This window comes from Anser cygnoides, chromosome 1 (assembly GCF_040182565.1).
Source record: "Anser cygnoides isolate HZ-2024a breed goose chromosome 1, Taihu_goose_T2T_genome, whole genome shotgun sequence".
Taxonomy (NCBI): domain Eukaryota; kingdom Metazoa; phylum Chordata; class Aves; order Anseriformes; family Anatidae; genus Anser; species Anser cygnoides.
Window position 1 is genome coordinate 207,859,289 of NC_089873.1, and position 12,805 is coordinate 207,872,093.

A 12,805-nucleotide genomic window follows, 5' to 3' on the forward strand; every position below is an offset into this window, starting at 1 on the left:
CACAGGAGTTGTTTCTGACAAAGGTAGCAACTGAATGTAATTTTTGCAATTTGGATGTGAATATCGAGATATTTGAGTTCTGTGTACCTAATACTTGAATGTTTTTTTCTTATCCTAAAGGAAATTAAGAAAACTGTTATGACTCTGATCCAGAGTGTCTTCCTTGTAAAAGTACAGCCGGTAGTATCATCGTATGCATTCAGCAAAAAGTGAAAGCAGCTCAGCCACCTCAGCCTTTCCAGTTGAGGAAAGATGTTTTTGCTCTGGGAGGAAGTTAAATACTCCTGTGCCAAGTCATTACAGTACAGTGCAATATGCCAACCTAGCTCCAGCAGTTCAGCCCTTTTTTGGTATATGTAGTTGTTCTGATAACAGCAAATTTCACTCTATGTATACATATGGTATGTATATGTATATAGATGGAGAAATATTTCTATGTGTATGCCCAGCCACATAAGTAAAGTGCATGCTTTGACCTTTTTTAATACCACCTCATTCTTGGGATGTTCCAGAAGTACCTAAATTATTCCCCCTGGGCTCCCAGCAGAGTCAAAGGAGGGAGAGAAGAGCATTCAGAGGCCACAGATCTCTGCTGCTGCCACAAATGAGAACCTTTTCAGAGCTGCCTCCTTGATTGCTCCTTTGCAGTGGGGACCCTTGTTAAAGCCATTCAAATGTCAATATGCCACCAGTGCATTTTCACAATTCTCACCTAAATGCAGGAGGTAAATTCTTCTATGGTTTCCTGCGAGGGCATCACAGCATGCCTACGTTTACTGCACTGTGACGGCCAGCAGGACAGGCTGCTAAGCATGCTGCAACGCGGTCGACAGCATGTGGTGGGCTGCAGAGAATGAATACAGTTACAAATTTATTCTCTGATGGATTAAAGGCTTGATTCATGGCACCTTGTACCAGAACTATCTCACCTGATCTACCTGGCGGCCCATCCCAGCAACTACATGACGTTTGAATTGCTGAGAAAACAGCTTTTAAAAATATTTTAAAAGATTATTTAATATCCATTTCATGTGCCATTAATTTGTTACTATTGTCATACTGGGAACTTTTGTTTGGTACACCTTGTTAATCATTGATGTCTGGCATGCTTTATGCTTATTCTACTCTTAAATTTGCAAACAGTTGTTTCAATGGAGTTTTGTGGAGAAAGTATTTGTGACAAGTGGGATAAAAACATTGCAAGAAGTTGCAATCTTTGTCAAATCTAGCAAGAAAATGTCAAAGTTCAGATGTACAAAAAACCTATAAAATGACCAGATAGCATGCACAAGGTGATCCACAGGAGTGTTTAAAGTCTCTGGGGAATGTGAGGTCCACACAGCTTAGTCCACAAGTGCCAGGCTTTCCTAGGGTTAGGTTTTGCATCCTTCACTTCAATAGCAGTGCTCCTGTAAACTTCTCAATGTCAGCTTACCTACCCACTGGCAAAAAACAGGGGCAGCAATTATCCTTCATTGCAAAGCATTTGAAGGGCTTTGGATTATATAGATCAGCATTGGATAAAGGGAAAGATTATTGCTTCCATTTAACAGCTTTAACGAAAAGTGTATTGATGGTAAGATTATGTTTTATTGTTGGTCAAGCCTGTGCTGAAAGACCTGAAGCATTTGTAGGACAACAATTATAGAAACATCTGTTTTGAACTGGGAGACATACTGTGACACATTTCTAGGCAATAGAGGAATTCTTTCTTCTACATGGATATTTTTAATATACAGTTCAAATGGGCCAGAAGAAATGATTTTTAGCTATGAAAGGAATCCAGCAGAAAAAATATAAATAAATAAATAAATAAATAAATAAATAAATAAATAAATAAATAAATAGTATTTTTTGCCCAGAAAAAGCAGTAGCAGAAAAAATGATCCAGGACCCAAGAAGATTTTTTTTTTTCACTGTACACCAGGAAAATATATTTTTTTTAGAGATTCCATTGCACAAAAGACATATTCTAATGCTTTGAATTTAACAATATGGATTATGAGCATTTTGAAGCAAAATTTGTGATAAGCTTTAAAGAAACGTTTTATATGTGCAGGAAAACTGGTTTCAAAACTGCTTTTCCAGCCTTGATCGGAAGGGCATGTTAATTTTAAGCTCTGCAAGTATCTGACCAACTTCAGTGTGAATGAGAAGCTATTGCTTTTTGGTACAATTGCTCAATCAACCTGAAATCTAAGTTCCGTGGATCGAATTGCCATAGCAGAAGCAATTGAAAATTAACATTGCTGCATTTCCACCCACTTAGATTGATGCAAAATGACCAGTTTCTTTCTTCTAGATGGCCAAATCTGGGAATTCTGCCCTCAAGTTCTGCTGACTTCATAAAATAAGTTATTTAACTCGCTTAATCTCATGGTCAAGTGTGATGTTTAGGTTAGTGTCATTACTGATATTACTGGTTAGCCTTTGTCAATGCAGCATTGAAAGTAATGGCTGTAGGAAGAGATACTCATTTGCACTGTGAAAACACAGTTTGGGGTGGGACTCCTTGGTGATTAACTTGTGCAACTGAAAATTAGACAGCTGAGTGGGTCTAGATTGATAGTTCCTTACCATCTAGTTGTATATGTAGATGTCTAAAGCTGAGATAGATCTGTGATGACCAAAGTATATGCAAGCAAATGAGACTGAGATATAACATGATTAAAGTAGAAGGTGAAGGCCAACTTTTTGCACAGAACGTATGGGGTTATCTTATGATAAGTAAGGAAGAAGAGCTTGGTACACAAAGGACACAAGATAACAATTCTCTGATGAACATTAAAAAGTAATTCTGCAGAAAATCAACAGGACACATTTCACATCCTTTACTTCTGCTACCATTTCCCAGAAATCCAATTTTTCACATGAAATTATTACATATTGAGAAAATTATCTTAATTCTGAGAAGCCTCCACTGTGTATCCTTTTCCAACATCCTCTACAAATGTAGCCCTGCAAATGACTAAAAACCAGCCTCACGCTTCTTAAAATAAAAATAAAATAAATAAAATAAAATAAAATAAAATAAAAAAAAAACATAAATAAATAAAATAAAATAAAATAAAATATAAAATAAAATAAAATAAAATAAAATAAAATAAAATAAAATAAAATAAAATAAAATAAAATAAAATAAAATAAAATAAGACAAAAAGAAAAAGAAATAGATAATAGCAGAGATAAAATACTGTAATATGGCCCTTCTGACACAATTGGAACAGATTGGGATATGGAAAACACTCACTCCACTGGGATCCATCCTGGCTGTTGAGGTTCAAAACTGACTTGATGTGTGGGCTAAAAAGAAAAGGTGCTTTGGGAAAGGGCAACTCTCTGGGCTTAACTGTGCCTGCAGATCCTTCCCTAGGATGGCTCAGCCTGCACTCTCCATCCTCTCCCTTGTTTTCTTTTCATCTAAAAGAGGGATGGATCACAACCTTTAACTCTTTCCCACCAGAATTTTTGTATGGGGATGATGGTCCCTCCAAGTTAATCTCATCACTTGCTATGGGCTGGTGTAAAAAGATCTCCTGTGCTGGCTTTTCCATATATTTCTAGCCAAGGACTGATTGTGTGGATGATGATCGCGAAGATAATTGCAATTTGTTTTGCCGATGACAAGCTATCAGTGTGTGGCAATGAAACGTTAGGCAAAAGCCAAAAAATATTTCTACGCAGGGCATCAGTTTGGTGTGAAAAGAGAGGACGTGCAGGTCTGGAGCATGTTTGAAGTGGTGGTTGGGCTTCAGTCACTGCAAAGGAATATGCTGACTTAAAGACATCCTTTGACTTTACTGAACCCAACAAGACTCTCTTCTGCTTTTATTTGATGCTTTTTGGAACATGCCTATGATCTCCAAATACATCAGACATGTCTTTCCATTCTCTGTGGGGGATCAAAATAATGAGGGGTTGTCCTGTAAGCTGGGCTTCATTTGGGAGGATGATTTTCCACTCATTTCCACAGGCTCCGTCTCCCCTTTCTGCCTGACTCTGCCTAGCTGCTGTGCTACACAGCAAATCCCCAGAAATCATTTAAAGCTGAGGGTGATAATGGAAAAAGAGATGGAGAGAAATGTGCAGCGCAGAGGCAATCAGAAGCAGCAGTGACCGGTTTATGTATGTATGTATTTATTTAATCCTGGTCGTAAGTGTCTCCAATTCATCAGTTTGTCCCCATTCAGCCACGGTGCTCTGAGGGAACGCTTGACTTCAGGTACATATCGAAGCTCTGCTGAGTTCAGTGAAACTTAAACATGTGTGTGATGGTAAATGTTTCCTAAAATCATTATTTAGGGATGGGCTGGATGAGAGACTATCTCGAAGTGCTTTGCAGGACGCTCTACCACCAACTCAGCTGGTCCAGAGATGGGACTAACGTGGTTCTCTCCGGAACCTCAAGGTTATTCTGTATGTCCTTGGTGAATGCACACCCATGGCCTCCTTCTCTCGCCTTCCCAGCAGCAGCCAAGCCATCTGTGACCATTCCTTGTGCTGTTGAGGATGGCCTTAATTACTGCTATCCAAGGGGGAAAGGTTTCTTACACGGTAGACACCGTTTCATTAGGAATTCATTTGGTACTACAGCAATTCAGGGGCATCTCACCTGCTGTGGGTAAATTCAGGATGGACCAAAGCAGCAGATTAAACTGGGAAAAGCTCTGCTAATTCCAGTGCTGAACACTGGCTAGACCCCTCAGTTGCTGATTGAATACATAATACATTTGGAAATAACGTATATATAGAAAAAAAAAAAAAAAAAAAAGAGCAAACACACCCCAAAATGATACAGCCATCAAAAGTCTGGATTAAAGAGCACAGGTGGCAAGAAATTGTTCTCTCCTCGTGTGTGGTCCCTGGTGCAGATGCCTTGTTTTCACAACACTGATAATGAAAGCCTTTTTACTTTTGGATGCTCTGTAGGATAGTGTAATACATCAAAATAAATCATTCCATCCTATGCCTGTTACACATGTAAGCTGATGCCCCAAATGTCAAGGTGCTCACTTCGATTAATCAATGAATATTGCCAATTTTGTTAACAATGTTGAGGATAGGAATGGTAGTGAAGAGGGAAATGCTGGCTTGATGCAAAGATATAGAGATTTTTTTTTAAATGATATGTTTTTGTAGATGTAGGGATAATACTCTTTCAAGAAAGAAGACATTTCCATGGTATATCTGAAGTGATGTAGATCTTTATGTACTTAAGGAAAAATGAGACTTTTAGTATTAAATCAGTCAGCTGGATCTGTACTTTAGTAGAGAAACAGCATTTTTTCCCCAAATTTTAGTGTATTAAATGAATTCAATAATCATCATATTTGAAAAGATATTCATTTCAACTGCTGTGAAAAAAAAAAAAAAAAAAAAAAAACTTCTGATCAAATCAAGAGCATTAGCTTCAAGGCCACCCTTCTTCCTACGAGACAGGAAGTATCTGCGTGATAAATTAACTATGGGTGAATGCGAAGTCTTTAATGAGAAAAACCATGCTCTGTTGAATTCAGCCTTTCATGTGAAAGATGTTTGGGACCTTACTGAAAAGAATGTGTTAATCAAGAGAAAAGCATAATTACTGTCTTGTCAACAGACACAAATGGGAAAGCCTGGTGTAAATGAGGTTGAAATTAACTCCCAAAAAAATACACAGAAAAAGAGTTTTTCTGTAAGGTTTTTGGAAAGCTTGCCTTACACTGCACAGTGATTTACGACAATTGGAATCTCACTATTTCTATAATTAATATTGCTGGATGCTTCCTATTCAGAGGAATGTTAATCATAATAATGCAAATGGAAGTATTATTGCAGCTATGCCTCAGAGTTCATATTTCATATTGAGCCAAAGGTTCAATATTCAGCATCCTTCTCAATGGAGCATTCACATTGTATGGATAGATGAATGTGCACCAAAGGTAAAATAACTGAATTAATATAAACCAGAATAATATGTCTGGCACAGAGCTTCCCATTTTCCCATTTTGCTGTAAGGTCCTGATTGTTCAGGCTTTTTAAACCAATAATAAATTATTGCAATGCACCGCTAATTGCACCTCACTGAAGTTGTGTGTAGTATAAATTGCTCTGGCGATGGACTTAGATTTAGTTTCTTGTGCTTATTTTTAGCAAGTCAAAGGCAATTCATTTCCAGCTGGGCACGTTTAAAAGTTTATAGCGAAAAAATGTGTAATTACTTCCTAATATGAGAAGAATATTGGTGACAAACTTTTTGTACTACGTGTCTTTTAGCACAAAATGTATTAATGAAAAAGGCAGAAGTAATAGCACATATTAATTTTGACATATGCTTTAAAAATATGATGAATATTTGGAAATTTTGCTCCTGTGAATACTTTCCAAATTTTCTTCTTAATGTTTTCTAATTCCCTCTACACTCCCTTACGTCATTTCCTAGCTCATGACTGGTTTCTTTATGACTGCTGATGCTCCTGGAAATATATGATCCTTTTCCTTTTTCCTTCTTCTTTTTGTGCATGTGTGTTTGTGTTTTGTTTTGTTTTTCATGAGTATTAATTGGTGATGGGGTGGGAAGCAAGAGAATGATCATCATCATTTTTTTAATACTGCTGGCTTTTATTAAAAACACATAAACATGAAGTTTCTGAGAATACTTTACTGTTGATTCAGAAGCATTAACTAACCTTTCACAAAGTAAACAACCCAACTAAATTAAGACCATACTGCAAATGTTTTTCCTAGCCCGTTTCTCTGTAGCAGAGAAGTGTTTTTTATTTTCTTCTGGAAGGAATATAACTATCATATTAAAGCTGTCACATCAGGATGTGACAGTAAAGGAAGCTGTGCAGACAGATAGGGTGAGAACCTACATTTTGGGGAACAGAAAATTGCAGTAATATGGCAGTGACTGGAGCATAAATGTCCATGACATGAGTGTCATTTTGTTGGGTAAGGAGAACAGTTCTTAACAAGGGAAAACATTTTAAACGTTGAAGATCTGGGTTCAAATCCAACACAAATTTCCTGTAAAACAGGAGTTTTAGTCCAGGTTTTCAGAAATACCTCAGCACCCAGCTGACAGAGGAGGTGCCCAAATAACTTTCAGGACCAAATCTTAAAGATTATGGCTGTATGTCTTATTCTATAACCTGTGGTCTGGGTTAAGGGTTTACCTAGGTACCTGATGTTCAAATTTTTGTCATTGTCTTGCATCTTGCCGTGCTCAGTCTTTCAAAATATCATTTGGAGAGTGGTACAGATATGTAGATATAGTTATTTAAACATAGAGAGAAGAGATGAACTCACTTAGATATCGTATTTGACAGGTTATCCCAGAATATGCAGGCAATTATGGCACAGTAACTTCCAGAAGAGAGGTGTAGGTGCAAAAGCAACTTTAACCTCTTACTTTGTAACCACAGCTGTTAAAGGAGCACAGCCAACCTCCTTATTCTCTCTGTGCTAGAAGATATTGACACAAGTAGTAATAATAGCACTTCTCTACCTTGATGAGAAGTTTGAAAATACACATATTTAAATAATGAGAAGCGTAGATATTATGGTGGTGAGGGACCATATATGTACCAGAGTCCTGAGAAGGAACAATTTATTCTCACCTCCTCATCATTTTCAGATCTCTCAGAAAAACATTCTGGTGGGTGATGACCTTTTCTGGTTTTGTTTTCCTTCTCATTGAAGTGAACGTCAGCAAGAGAGGAGATTCATAAAATTAATTCAGATTGGCTTAGATAAGGACCCTGTGATGTTGATTAAAAACCATCCACAGGGCCATTAGCAAAGTGAGATAATAAATGAAAATGTATTGCATTGCATGAGTTTTCTAGTGGGGGAACATCAGTGAGCAGTTTTGAGTCCAGTCTTTAAACATCTTCATTCATTAGCCAAAAGACAGGAAAAGGGTACGCGTTAATTAGAATCACAGATGATCCAAATTGGGAGGTATTGCATAAATCAGTGAAGATAGATTAGAAACCTTACGCAGGAAATGACAAAATGAGATGCAGCTTTGAAAAATGCATGTTGGGGAGAAATAATCTGTACCAGGACACAATCAGCAGTGAGGAGGGTTGTTCAAGAAGAGAAATTAATGGGAGGAAACTGAAGGATGTGGCCTATGGAGTAAAGGGCAATCTAACAGCGCAGCTATTTAAAGGCAACCTTTGCACTTTTTCAGTGGAGAGCTTGGATTCAAAATTCATTTACAATTGGCAAGATTAAAAGGTCAATGTAGTTTTGGACCGTATATGCAGAAACAGGTTGCCAAAGAAAGACACGAAAGCCCACCTCTATAATAGCCTGCTACCACATCATTCATGCTTATTAATTTTAATCTTCTTCCAGTTCTGAAAGACTCTGTGCACTAGAATACATGAAAAATGGATTCATATCAAGCAAAATGGGTAGCCTGGGAAAGCTGCTGGCCCTCGCAAATGTGGCTTTTGATGAAAACACCCCCATCAAGCTACCACAGACTCTTGTCCACCCCCTCAGTCCCCATGGGACTGTGTCACCCTGAGACAAGGAGAGGAGAGGGGGCATGAGGCTAATCAGCTAACGACAGATATAAGAGAAGAGCAGAGCCCTGGTGCTGCACTGCAAATGCATTAGTGTGGGCCAGCTTCCAAGGGTGCCACTTTCTTTGAACCTCCTGCTTGTGGCAGGGCATATTTTTCACACAGGAGTCATTACTTTTAAGCTGGGGCTCTTCAACACCACAAGCAGCTCAGATAAGACAAAACTTACTGATGTGAGTGGAAACGATGAGAAGCTTTTGTCTGGAACCTTAGTCATTTCACTTTAACAAGGGTAATAGATTTAAGGAAGGAAATTTTTTGGGTGATTAAATAAATAAAAAATAAAAAAAAACACTTTCACCTTCTGAAGACTGTAAAACCACACAGAACAGGAAAGGAACAATCACCTTTCCTGTTTCAATGTTTCAACCAATCAATGTTACTCAGAAACCCTTGAAACTACTATAGAGGAACTGGTAAATTACTCCCTTGGCAAAGGGATGGATATTTGCACAGTTAGCCAAGGACAGGCATTTAATTCTAAGTGCTGTACAGAAAGCCTTAGTTTGTATTTAACAAATACATTTATTTCCATGGAATGAATAAGCATAACCCAGTACAGTGCTGATATGACATTGCACTAGGAATCATGAATTTATAGGTGACTGTTTTATGTGCCCTAACTATAAGAAGTTGTTTTAATTCATTCATCATAGCAAGTTTAAAAAAAAAAAAAAACAACTGATTTTTGTTTGTTTGTTTGTCTTTTGACAGGTAGACTGAGAATAACACATGTCCAGGTTGAAACTGTATCCTACAAGAAGTATTTGATGGATTATTCCTAGACATTTCTAAGAAGGTAAATACAAAAAGTGAGTACTAATCCCAGTATCTGGGGTGCTTTAATTATGTTTTGTTATTATGACAGTTGTAATGTTTCTTGAACAGATTTCTCTGATTGGAGTAATGAAGAATTTCACTGATTTCTTTAGAATATATCTACTATTGTTCTGAGTTTAGCATTAGTATCTGATGTTGATAATTCTCATTAATGTCAAACTTGTGATCCCTTTCAAGGAGTCATTTTTTCATAAAAATCGGTGCTACTCACTATAGAACATAGAAACATATGGGCATGTGACAGGATGGTGGCATTGTCCTCTCTGATGGAGAAGGAAGGTTGCTTGTGTTCATGACTAGGACTCCTCAAACTGAAAGAAAGCAACATTGCAGCTGCTGAGCACACACACAAAAGAAAGGAGAAGGTAGAGAAACAGAACCACGAATCAAGAATTAAAGAATACTTGAGGTTGGCAGAGACTTCTGGAGATTGTCTAGTCCAATCACCTGCTCAAAGCAGTGTTACCTAGAGAAAGTCACTGAGGGTTGTGTCCAGCTGGGTTTTGAATATCTCTAAGAATGAGGATTATCCACAATGTCTATGGGCAACCTGCTCCAGTGTTTGACTGCTTCCCTGTAAGTAGTTTTTCCACTGTTCAGATGGAATTTCCCGTATTCCAGTTTGTGCCGATTGCCTCTTGTCTAGTCACTGGGCACCACTAAGAAACATCTGGCTCCATCCTTTTTAACCCCTTCCCGCATCAGCTTTCATACACATTCATAAAATCTGAGATTTTTCTCCTAGGGACTAAACAGTTCCAGCTTGCTTAGCCCCTCCTCAAAAGAGATGCTCGAGTCCCTTAAATGTCATTGTAAACCTTCATTTTACTTGATCCATTATGTCCATGGCTCTCTTACACTGGAGAACCTAGAAAGTGACCCAGCACTCCCGATATGACCTCACCAGTGCTGAGCAGAGGGGATGGATCACCTCCCTCAACATGCTGCCAATGCTCTGCCTAGTGCAGACCAGGAAGCTGATGGTCTTCTTTGCTTCAAGAACACATATCTGGCTCATGGTCAGCTTGCCAGGTCCTTTTCTGGCAAGTTGCTTTCCAGTTGATTGGTCCCAGCCTGTGGTGGTACCTGGGGTTACTCTTCCCCAGGGGCACAACTTGACATTTTCCTTGGCTGAGCTTCAGGAGGTTCCTGTGGGCCCATTTCTTCATCCTGTTGACGTCCCTCTGACTGGCAGCACAGCCCCCAGATGTATCAGGCACTTTTCTCAGTTCTTCATCCCCTGGAAAACTTGTGGGTTCAGTCTGCCTCATCCAAGTCATTACTGTGAGAATTTAATATATCAGATGCAGTATCACCCCCTGGGGTATGCCACCAGTGAGCAGCCTGAAGCTGGGCTTTGTGCTGCTAGTCACAACCCTTTGAGGATGGCAGTTCAGGTAATTTTCAGTCCAACTCACTGTCCATTTATCTGGACCATACTTCATCAGTTTATCTATGGGGATGTTATGGGAGACAGCATCAACGCATTACTAAAGTCAAGATAAACACCATCTACTACTCTCCCCTCATCCACTGAGTCATTCATCTTCCTTCAGGTTAGCTAAGCATGACTCCCCCTTCATAAATCCATTCTGACTACTCCTAATCACTCTCTTGTCCTTCATATGCTTAGAAATTATGTCCAGGATTATTTGCTCCATCACCCTGGGGAGGTGACCAAGATGAGGCTGACCAGTCTGTGGTTCCCTGAATCCTCCTTTTTCCACTCCCTGAAAATAGGAATTACAGTCCTCGGAAACCTTCCTTAGTTCTCCCAAACTTGAGAGGAGAGGAAGAAGAGAGCTTTTAACTGGCTGTTTTGGAATCATTGTCTTTAGCTGAAAAGTCTGTGTTTTGGGACTTTGAAAGGACAAGAGGACAAAGAGAATTGTTGGAGGGAATGGGACAAAACAGGGTAAATGGGAGGTTCAAGAAGAGACTAAGAAGAAGGTGTTACAACTCAGATTAAAGAGTAGGACAAGGCAATCAGAGAATAGGAATGGAAAGGGAGGAATAAGGGGAGTCTTGTTATATTAGACAGCTTTCTCATGAAAGAAACTGGTAAGATCCTGTACATAGAGTGTGGAGGAGACAGAAGGAATGAGGGTCCCCAAGAACAGGGTCAAGATGGAACAAATTTTTCAGAAATTGGAGTTTAGGCTGGAAAAAAAGAGTGGATTTTAAGTAGGAATTAGGATGGAAGGAAAGAATGAATTAGCGGTGGGGAAAGATGGTCTGATCAGATTTCCCCCCAAGGATGCTTCAGCTCATGAGAGAAATAGCCAGGTGTGTGGATATTTGGATAATGGATACCGAGACCTAAAATAAGAGCCCAGTAATCCAGTCTTCCTGTTCAGGCAGTGGGAGAGCACTACATCTCTTTAAAATATGTAGTCCATTCAGCACAGGAATTGCTCATAGAGAAGTCTCTCCCTCTCTTTCCTTGTAAACAACTGTCTGGGGCAACCAGGTGCTGAATTACGCATGGCCATTGTTCAAAGCTAGAAGGGATGAATACAGGAATTAACATCCCTAACCCTTATTTCTCATCTGTGACATGGGGTCAAAGTTTCTCTTTGATACTTATCTTCTTTATTCAGGTTTTAAGAGCTTTTCACGTGGAAGGTGTACAAACAGCATCTAGCACTACAAATGAGGGCTGGGATATCTACAGGCTTCTGCCATATGCAGATGCAGAATGTTCACCTTACCTGGAAAGTCTTGATATGGATGGATAAAATCAGAGAATAGAATAATAGAATCATTAAGGTTGGAAAAGACCTCCAAAATCACCTGGTCCAACCATCCCCCTATCACCATTACCCACCAAACCATGTCCCTAAGCACCACATCCAACCTTTCCTTGAAAGACTGTTAATAAAAACAAATACAAGTATGGTGAAAGAAGTTCTAAAACTCATAATCCTGAATATAAAATTATATTGAAATGATATCGATGCAGAACTATGTTGACTAGCAAAATGAAAAGGGAGTGGTTAGTGAACACCTGTGATTTAATCACCAGCTCTTTACAAACACTGACATAAATAATAGGAGGCAGTTCCCAAAACATGATAACTCTGCCTGCAGGTTATGTCTGGGAGTGCGTATTTGTTTACTCTCTGGGGAGGAACCAGTTTCTTCTGTATGGAATTAGATTGTTTCTCTCTGTAATAACAATGATCACTATGAATTAGTTGAGAATTCAGAGTCTGCCTCCTATATATGTAGGGCTGATATATATGCATATCTAGCCTACTCAAGTGAATTTTATAGTGGGTTGGGGTTTAGGCTGAATGGAAGTACTGGGGCTAGCATGAGCTGAAAAGAATCTGTAGCCAGCATTCACAAAGTTGAGTCTTGAGTACAATATCACTCTAGAAGAG

The 12,805-nt window shown here is 38.9% G+C and overlaps 1 protein-coding gene across 19 annotated transcripts in view; it reads left to right on the forward strand.

Annotated features, from left to right (window-relative positions):
- TENM4 (teneurin transmembrane protein 4) overlaps window positions 1-12,805 on the forward strand; it is a 1,678,763-nt gene that overhangs the window by 1,274,139 nt on the left and 391,819 nt on the right. For 15 of the 19 annotated variants that reach the window (XM_066989940.1, XM_066989941.1, XM_066989944.1 and 12 more), the window contains one exon: window positions 9,294-9,391. The gene's annotated coding sequence lies outside the window, so the exon portion shown is untranslated. The remainder of the gene's footprint in view (window positions 1-9,293; window positions 9,392-12,805) is intronic. The other 4 variants (XM_066989945.1, XM_066989946.1, XM_066989948.1 and 1 more) reach the window with 1 other exon arrangement.